Genomic DNA, 10,715 nt, shown 5'->3' on the forward strand with positions numbered 1-10,715 from the left:
GCAGCTTTATTCATAACTGCCAAAACTTGGAAACCATCAAGATGTCCTTCAGTAGGTGAATGGATAAGTGAACTATGGTACATGCAGACAAAAGAATATTATTCAGTGCTAAAAAAGAAATGAGCTATCAAGCCATGAAAAGACATGGAAGGATCAGAAATGGACATTGCTAAGTGAGAGCAAGCAATATGATTTCAAGTATAGGACAATCTGGAAAAGGCAAAACTATTGAGACAGTAAAAAGATCAGTACTGGCCAGGGGCTTGTGGGGTGGGGATGTGTGGGATGAGTAGGTAGAGTACAGAAGATTTTTAGGTTTGTGTAACTACTTTGTATTGATACTATAATGTTAGATACATGTCATTATGCATTTGTCTAAACTCACAGAATGTAAACATTAAGAGCAAACCCTACTGTAAATTATGGACTGTGGGTGATAATGATGGGCCAATGCAGGTTCATCAGTTGTAACAAATGTAGCACTCTGGTAGTGGATGTTGATAACGGGGGAGGCTGTGGGTATGGGGACAGTGGCCATATAGGAATTCTCTATCCTTCCTGCTCAATTTTGTTGTGAATCCAAAACTGCTCTAAAAAAATCTCTTTTAAAAAAACTAGAAATAGTTCCAATAGATATGGATGGTTCTGTCCCTACTGATCCTCCTCAGCTGACTGTACATTACTGGGCATTTACTACTTTGGTTGAGAAATCACCACTCTTTCCCTCCCATTGCCATTTTGATTCTCTGGTCTTGACCTCCTTTACTACTTTATTTTATTTATTGCTGCGCCACATAGTTTGTGGGATCTTAGTTACCCAACCAAGGATTGAACCCATGCCCCTGCAGTGGAAGCTCAGAGTCCTAACCACTGGACTGCCAGGGTATTCCTTCAATCTCTTTTACTTTTGACCACATTGCTTGCACTGGTGTATTTTCTTGCTTATGATAAAATGAATTTTTTAGAATTCCTTTTAGTTGTATTTTAATGCTGTTGTTCAGTCGCTAAGTTATGTCTGAGTCTTTTGCAACCCCATGGACTGCAGCCCGCCAGGCCCCTCTGTCCATGGGATTTCCCAGGCAAGAATACTGGAGTGGGTTGCCATTTCCTTTTCCATGTATTTTAATAAGCTTATGAACTTAATACTTTTTTTTAAAAAAAGCTAAGGCTATTTTAAATATTTTGTGAAAACTGGCACAAGATGGAATCACTAACTTCTGGAGGACAGAGGGTTTTTCTCCTTCTTTTAAGAACAGTTGGTCCCTAAATCCTTGCTGTTCAGGAGAATTTCAAGAATATTTTGTACATCCATTTTCAAATATACCTCAACTTCTCCTCTCCCCTTTATGCCGTTTCCTCCAGTTGCTGGTTCATGACACTAAAGTCCACAAATGGAAATTCTTTCTTTGTAGTTCATGTCTGGCTGCCTGGAAATGATGGTGATGTCACAATCTTTGGTTAGGCAACCTAGCAAGAGGAACCTGGTTAAAGGGAAGATAACTTCTATCTATAAATTAGTATTTGTACAATGAAAAAACCATCAGTTTCTCAGTTCAGGACTTCGTCTTCTTTTGGATGAGGTGATAGGACATCTCTGCCCATTAAAGAGAACTTGCTTTGACGTAGTGTCAATGTCCAGATCCTTTGAAATGCCTGCCTATTCTAAAGGTGACAGAGTCCATATTGCTTCATCCTTTAGACATTGCCAGTCAACCAATCTCACAGATTGGAACACCCAGACTGGCCTACGTGTTCAGAAATAGAGAACAGAGTGATTACTTCGAACTCATGATTCACAGCTACGTGGTTACGAAGCTTAAAGGAACAAGCCCCATTTCAAGTGAGGATCTGGTGCCTTCTTCGGCACGCTCAGTGAAGTGTTTTACAGTAGAATAGCTTTTCCTTCTATAATTGTGTTTATTATTTGGGAGCCTTTTCTGCTAACAAATATAAGAGAGCTTGTGACATGGACTGCATTCAGGAAAGACTATTTTCAATCTTTTGATTTTCCCCGTTTAATTTTACTCTTTTTTTCTAAAGAAGAAAAGGCAGATCATATATTCCAATCACAGTGAAAATACTCAGATACTTGTATATTTTGTAACTATTTTCCTTCTATTTTGAAAAAATTGAGGTATAACTGACAACATATTAGTTTCAAGTATACAACACAACAATTCGACACCTGCAGACACTGTAACATGATCACCACCGTAAGTCTAGTCACCATCCATCACCATAAGAAGTTACTAAAATAATGTTTTTCTTGTGATGAGAACTTTCAAGATTCAGGCTCCTGACAACCTTCAAACACGTGGAACAATGCCACTGACTATTGTTACCATGCTGCTCACCATCCCCATGACCTATGCTTTTTACAACTGGCAGTCTGTACCTTAGACCCCCTTTACCCATTTCACCCACCCCCAAACCTTCCTCACTCCTGGCAACCACCATGCTGTTCTCCACATCCATGAGTTTTGTTTCTGTTCTGTTTTACAGATACCACAAGTGAGTAACATCCTATGGTATTTGTCTTTCTCTGTCTTACTTATTTCACTTAGGATAATGCCCTCAGGATCCATTCATGTTATCACAAATGGCAAGATTTCTTTTTCTTTTTTTGGCCATGCCTTGTGGGATCTTAGTTCCCTGACCAGGGGAGAAACTTATGCCCCATGCAATAGAAGCATGGACTCTTAACCACTGCATCTCCAGGGAAGTCTCTACATTTAATTTTTTTTTATAGCTACTTAGATGAGTGTTTCTGTGGCTTTAGAGTCACACAAGTCTCTGAGTTAAAATCTTGTTATGCAGGACAAGTTGTAGCAAATTGGAGGTTTTCTTAGACTCACCCCTTTAAAAATACCACTTTCCTGGCCTTTGGCCCTTGCTCACAGGCCCTTCTTTAGCAGTAGCCCCTTCTCCTTCCCTGCCCACTGTAGCTTGTTGTGTGGGCTGCAATAATGGCTTCCAATGTGTTCACTCCTCCCTGTCTCCAAGCCCTTGCTTAGTCTCCATCGCCCTAGGTCTACACTTGACCAGGTGACTTGCTTTGGCTAAGGGAGCAATAGGAACTATGACGAGCAGACACTTAAAACAAGCTTCTTCATTTGGGCCAGGGCTCCTTTGCTTGAAACTTCCCTGGTGGTCAAGTGGTTAAGACTCCATGCTTCCAATGAAGGGGGCAGGAAACTATGATTTCACATGTCACGTTGTGCAGCAAAAAAAAAAAAAAAAAGGGAAAAGAAAAACCAGCCTAACAATCACCGGGGATGTGAGTGAGGCTATCCCAGAATGTCCAGCCTCAACCCAGCCAGCCTAGACCACAAGAGCCATCACAAATGTCCCAGTCATCACAAATAATCCACAGAACTGTGAGCTAACTGAAATATTTTGTTATTCTCAGCCCCTAAATTTCAACATAGTTTGTTATGCAGCAAAAGCTACGTGACACACAGTCTCGATCAGTTTGATTTTCTATCATGTGAGGGAATACCGATCACACAACTGGTTACTCACCTTTCCTCTTTTTCCATTTTGGACAATATCTTAGTCCAGTTCTTTAGTTCCAAGGAACAAAATCCATTTAAGTTAGTTAAAAATAAAACTCTGTGTGCATATATGTGCGAGTGTGTGTGCAGGTGCACAAGTGAATATGCTAAGTGGGAGATAAGTGATGGTTTTAATGACAAAACAGACAACTTCTTATACACAAGACCTGCAGCTCAATCAGGCCTTATGTTTGCTGGTGCCAAGAAGCCTCTGAGAACTGAGTCTACTCTAATTTTCATTTTTTTGGCCTCTCTGAGACTGTTCTCTGAAACTCTTTGAGCATCTGCTCTGTTTTCCTACTTAAAGATCAGCTTTCTCAGTTTATTCATTAAGTGGTACAGGGCTCCAAATGACACCTCAGTCTCCATGTATAGAAGACTCCATTGCTTTTTGTTTTTAAGATTTCTTTTGATGTGGACCATTTTAAAAGTCTTTATTGAATTTGTTACAATATTGCTTCTGTTTTATGTTTTGGATTTTTGGCCACGAGGCATGTGGGATCTTAGCTCCCCAGCCAGGGATCAAACCCTCACACCCCTGCACTGGAAGGCAAAGTCTTAATCACGGGACCACCAGGGAAGTCCCTCTATCCCTTACTCATTGCAATCTTTTACAAACTCTCAAAAATTTAATTGACCCTGGACTTCTCTGGTGGTCCAGTGGTTAAGAATCCACCTGCCAATGCAGGGGACACAGGTTCGATCCCTGGTCTGGGAAGATCCCACATGCTGAGGATCAACTAAACCTGTGTGCCACAACTACTAAGCCTGCCCTTTAGAGCTTGGGAACCGCAACTACTGAGCCCACATGCCCTAGAGCCCATGCTCTGCAACAAGCCAAGCCACCACAATGAGAAGCCACAACTGGAGAACAGGCCCTGCTCGTCACAACTAGAGAAATCCTATGGGTAGCAACAAAGACCCAGCACAACTAAAAAAGTATTTTTTAATTGACTCAATTCATTTGCCTTCTGCTTATGAGTCAGCTTCCCGTTAATCAAGTGATCACCCTGATCTAGTTGCAGTGGTGACATCGGAAAGGTTGGGCAAGAACTCTGTGCATCTACTGGTTGACTTGGGTTCTGCTGATCTAGGCTGGCCTGGGCTACGTGCCCCTGCTTCAGGCTGTGGCAGCCTGGGTGGCCCTTTTTCACACTGCTGGTTGTATATTGTGCGTGCAAAGTTGTTTCAGTCGTGTCCAAGTCTTTGCAACCCTATGGACTGTAGTCCGTGGGCTCCTCTGTCCATAGGATTCTCCAGGCAAGAATACTGGAGTGGGTTACCATGCCCTTCTTCAGGGGATCTTCCCAACCCAGGGATCGAACCTGCTTCTCTTGTGTCTCCAGCATTGGAAGGCAGGTTCTTTACCACTAGTGCCATCTGGAAAGCCTGGTTGTGTATTAGATAGGCTCTACTCCACATGTACTCTTTCCTTCTTTGCTTCAGTGAGATAGCTCATTCTGCTGCTGCTGCTGCTAAGTCGGTTCAGTCGTGTCCGACTCTGTGCGACCCCATAGACAGCAGCCCACCAGGCTCCGCTGTCCCTGGGATTCTCCAGGCAAGAACACTGGAGTGGGTTGCCATTTCCTTCTCCAATGCAAGAAAGGGAAAAGTGAAAGTGAAGTCGCTCAGTCATGTCCGACTCTTAGCGACCCCATGGACTGCAGCCTAGCAGGCTCCTCCATCCATGGGATTTTCCAGGCAAGAGTACTGGAGTGGGGTGCCATTGCCTTCTCAAGCTTGTTCTGAGGCATGTTTATCTCCTGGAGAGAGCAAAAGTGCAGGAGAACAAATGGAAATGTGCAAGGCTTATTAAGGCTAGGCTCAAAACTGTCACACTGATACTTCCATCCAGATATCATTTATGAAAGCAAGTTACATGACCAAGCCCAAGGTCAAGGGGCAAGGAAATCCACTCCACCCCCAATGAGACCATGACAAGTGTCTGTCTGCAGGGAGGGCTGAAGAATTGGAGTCAGCAATACAATCGGATACATCTTCCCCTTTCCACACCTTTGAGATGCTCATCATTGGACCAGCAGAGATGGCAGTGGTGGTGACTAATGGCGAAGAGCAGGAAGAGATAGGTCCAGGGGTTAGAGGAACTAGTCTATAGGAATGGCTTCCTCATCTCTGAATTCAGAGTAAGCTCCTGTTCAGTTTTTCAGTCTCATTTCCCACAACTTCCCCATCTGTACTCTACCCACTGCCAATGAGCATGCTTTCTGTTGCTCAAAGATGTCCTTCTCTTTCCCTGTACTGTGCCTCTGACTGGGCTGTTCTCACCATCTAGGATGCTGTCTTTCCAACTTTTGCTGATCAAGTTATTCTCACCCTGCGATATCCACTATCTCTAATTCTACTTCTTCCATGAAGTGGATTCCTCAACCAAATGTCACCCATTCTCACTTTTAGCTACCACAGGACATCTCACAGTCTGCCTTTTATTATTATTTTACTTGTACTTGCTTTATCCATCATTTCTCTCACCTTCCCTCTGTATTCAGTTCAGTTCAGTCACTCAGTCGTGTCTGACTCTTTGCGACCCCATGAATCGCAGCACACCGGGCCTCCTTGTCCATCATCAACTCCCGGAGTTTACCCAAACTCATGTCCATTGGGTCAGTGATGCCGTCCAACCATCTCATCCTCTGTCATCCCCTTCTCCTCCTGCCCTCAATCCTTCCCAGCATCAGGGTCTTTTCCAATGAGTCAGCTGTTCACATCAGGTGGCCAAAATATTGAAGTTTCAGCTTCAACATCAGTCCTTCCAATGAATATTCAGGACTGACCTCCTTTAGGATGGACTGGTTGGAGCTCCTTGCAGTCCAAGGGACTCCCAAGAGTCTTCTCCAACACCACAGCTCAAAAGCATCAATTCTTTGGTGCTCAGCTTTCTTTCTAGTTCAACTCTCACATCCATACATGACTACTGGAAAAACCATAGCCTTGACTAGACAGACCTTTGTTGGCAAAGTAATGTCTCTGCTTTTTAATATGCTGTCTAGGTTGGTCATAACTTTCCTTCCAAGGAGTAAGCGTCTTTTAATTTCATGGCTGCCATCACCATCTGAAGTGACTTTGGAGCCCAAAAAAATAAAGTCTGACACTGTTTCCCCATTTATTTGCCATGAAGTAATGGGACCGGATGCCGTGATCTTAGTTTTCTGAATGTTGAGTTTTAAGCCAACTTTCTCACTCTCCTCTTGCACTTTCATCAAGAGGCTCTTTAGTTCTTCTTCACTTTCTACCATAAGGGTGGTGTCATCTGCATATCTGAGGTTATTGATATTTCTCCCAGCAATCTTGATTCCAGCTTGTGCTTCATCCAGTCCAGCATTTCCCATGATGTACTCTGCATATAAGTTCAATAAGCAGGGTGACAATATACAGCCTTGATGTACTCCTTTTCCTATTTGGAAGCAGTCTGTTGTTCCATGTCCAGTTCTAACTGTTGCTTCCTGACCTACATACAGATTTCTCAAGAGGCAGGTCAGGTGGTCTTGTATTCCCATCTCTTTCAGAATTTTCAACAGTTTATTGTGATCCACACAGTCAAAGGCCCTCTGTATTAGTTATCTGTTATTGTTGTTGTTCAGTCACTAAGCCCTGTCCCCATGGACCACAGCATGCCAGACTTCCTTGTTCTTCACTATCTCCCGGAGTTTGCTAAAACTTAATCCCATTGAATCGGTGATGCCATCCAGCCATCTCATTCTCTTCTGCCCCCTCCTCCTCCTCCCTTCAATCTTTCCCAGCATCAAGGTCTTTTCTAATGAGTCAGCTCTTTGCATCAGGTGGTCAAAGTACTGGAGCTTCAGCTTCAGCATCAGTCCTTCCAATGAATATTCAGGGTTGATTTCCTTTAGCATTGACTGGTTTGATCTCCTTGCAGTCCAAGATACTCTCAAGAGTCTTCTCCAGCACCATCCTCTATTTTATCAGGACCTATAAAGATGCTTGTTCTCAAAGTCTCTGCCCTCAAAAGACTCTAGTTTGTCTAGTGGGAGATATAAACAGATGACCGGGAATTGAACATATGGTAAAGATTAAACAGAAGGGAGTGTAAGTACTATGTATCCTGTAAGAAGGGAACGCTAACCAGCCTTTAGGAGTCAGAATGCAGAGGGTAAAGGGCAGAAGTCATTCAAGCAGAGTTGGCAGCATATGCAGAGACCATGGGATTATTCACAAATTTCTGTAAGAAGCAGTGCATTAAATATTTATATTTAGATATTGGAAAATTAATAACCCAAATGTATCAATTATATAAAAATTTTCTTATTTGTCACATCTTCTGGCAACCTTCAATAAGCTATTAGTCACTGCAATTTATAAATGAGGAAACCAGGCCCAGGGTTTAAATGATCAACCTGGAGTCAATCAAATTCAAAGTAGCGGGGTAAAGGTGACAACACAGATCTTCTGATGCCAGGGTCATGCTCTTTCCTCTACATTCTGCCTCTCAGATCCAGCCCTTCTTGAAAGGAGAGAACTGGGCAAAAGGTCAAGGAGAGGCTGGAGGATAAATGGCATAACTTTCACGGTCTGAGCCCAAGACTAACTCTGCTTAATAAAGTATAGAAAATCCAATGCTGGTAGTGGGTAGACCAGAGTGCCTTTTAATCCCTTCCCATGGACTCCTCTGCTTTCAATGGTTGGCACTGCTTTTCACATAGGTAATAAGAAGGGTGGTGGTGAAGGATGACCTCAAACCTACTTAAAGAACTGATATGCAAGGGGTGATGGTAGCCAACGAATGTCATAACATTCGTTGTAAAGAATTACTTGGTAGTTGCACAAATCACCTGACTGAAATTCTAATGTCAGTACAAATGACATCTCAATGGTGAACTTTTTTTTCCATAATAGGATATTACTATAACTCAAAGTTTTACTGTGTTTCCACTTAAAAATATACATGTGCATATACATGTATATGTGTGTATACATTCATAATATTTAAGAGGGGTAATATAGGTAAAATCTAAAGAGATTGCTGTAATTCCCCAAATTCTGGTCTCTACAGAGATCAGCACTGCCACCCTCTGTAAAAGGTGGAAACTGCAATTATCTAGTAATGATACTGTATCCTTAAATGTCAATTGTTTCCCTTATTAATAGCCTTGAATGATGGAATATCTGTGTTGGACAAAACCTTGGCGATCACACCTCATTTTCTACATTACAAATTAGATTCAGAGAAATTTGATGATTCTCCTGGGCAACATTTCTTTGGGATTTTCTTTTTTTTTTTTTTTTTATAAATTTATTTATTTTAGTTGGGGGCTAATTACTTTACAATATTGTAATAGTTTTTGCCATACATTGACATGAATCAGCCATGGGTTTACATGTGTTCCCCTTCCTGGACCCCCCACCCACCTCCCTCCCCATCCCATCCTTCTGGATCATCCCATTGCCCCAGCCCTGAGCCCTTGTCACATGCATCGAACATGGAATGGTGTTCTGTTTCACATATGATAATATACATGTTTCAATGCTATTCTCCCAGAACGTCCCACCCTCACCTTCTCCCTCAGAGTCCATAAAATTGTTCCATGCATCTGTGTCTCTTATTCTGTCTCGCATATAGGGTTATCGTTACCATCTTTCAAATTCCATATATATGCATTAGTATACTGTATTGTTGTTTTTCTTTCTGGCTTACTTCACTCTGTATAATGGGCTCCAGTTTCATCCATCTCAGTAGAACCGATTCAAATGTGTTTTTTTTAATGGCTGAGTAATATTCCATTGTGTATATGTACCACAGCTTCCTTATCCATTCGTCTGCTGATGGACATCTAGGTTGCTTCCATGTCCTGGCTATTGTAAACAGTGCTGTGATGAACATTGGGGTACACGCGTCTCTTTCAATTCTGGTTTCCTCGGTGTATATGCCCAGCAGTGGGATTGCTGGGTCATATGGCAGTTCTATTCCCAGTTTTTGAAGGAATCTCCACACTGTTCTCCATAGTGGCTGTACTAGTTTGCATTCCCACCAACAGTGTAAGAGGGTTCCCTTTTCTCCACACCCTCTCCAGCATTTATTGCTTGTAGACTTTTGGATAGCAGCCATTCTGACTGGTGTGAAATGATACCTCATTGTGGTTTTGATTTGCATTTCTCTAATAATGAGTGATGTTGAGCATCTTTTCATGTGTTTGTTAGCCATCTGTATGTCTTCTTTGGAGAAATGTCTGTTTAGTTCTTTGGCCCATTTTTTGATTGGGTCGTTTATTTTTCGGGAATTCAGCTGCAGAAGTTGCTTGTATATTTTTGAGATTAATTGTTTGTCTGTTGCTTCATTTGCTATTATTTTCTCCCATTCTGAAGGCTGTCTTTTCACCTTGTTTATAGTTTCCTTTGTTGTGCAAAAGCTTTTAATTTTAATTAGGTCCCATTTGTTTATTTTTGCTTTTATTTCCAATATTCTGGGAGGTGGGTCATGGAGGATCCTGCTGTGGTTTATGTCGGAGAGTGTTTTGCCTATGTTTTCCTCTAGGAGTTTTATTGTTTCTGGTCTTACGTTTAGATCTTTAATCCATTTTGAGTTTATTTTTGTGTACGGTGTTAGGAAGTGTTCTAGTTTCATTCTTTTACAAGTGGTTGACCAGTTTTCCCAGCACCACTTGTTAAAGAGATTGTCTTTTCTCCATTGTATATTCTTGCCTCCTTTGTCGAAGATAAGGTGTCCATATGTGTGTGGGTTTATCTCTGGGCTTTCTATTTTGTTCCTGGGATTTTCATATATGTGATGCCATTTCATTACTGAAATCTCAAAAAGTAGACAGAATGAATGGTATTCAGTTTTACAGACAGGAAAAAAGAGCTCAAAGAGTTTAAGCCTTGCTTATGAGCACAAGAGTAATAAATGACTACGCCAACATTTTTGTGTTTTTCCCTGTACCAGGTGACCCTTCATGACTTTCAATTGATCTGAAGGAAATGACAGTTAAGAAATAACAATAATTAAAAATTGGCATTTTACTGTTTTCTGATGCAAGATAATAAGGAGGTGGAAAGGGTTCCAGATTGGAATATGAGACATTTCTAGCAGCTACTGGCCGAGTAACTTTTGGACTAACTTCTTACATGTGTTCATATCTGAAGTCACAAGTCTGGAATTTGACCTGTCTCTCAGGGTTAGTATGAAGC

The sequence above is a fragment of the Giraffa tippelskirchi genome, chromosome X (assembly GCF_054371585.1).
Source record: "Giraffa tippelskirchi isolate mGirTip1 chromosome X, T2T-mGirTip1v1.2.pri, whole genome shotgun sequence".
In the NCBI taxonomy this organism is placed as follows: domain Eukaryota; kingdom Metazoa; phylum Chordata; class Mammalia; order Artiodactyla; family Giraffidae; genus Giraffa; species Giraffa tippelskirchi.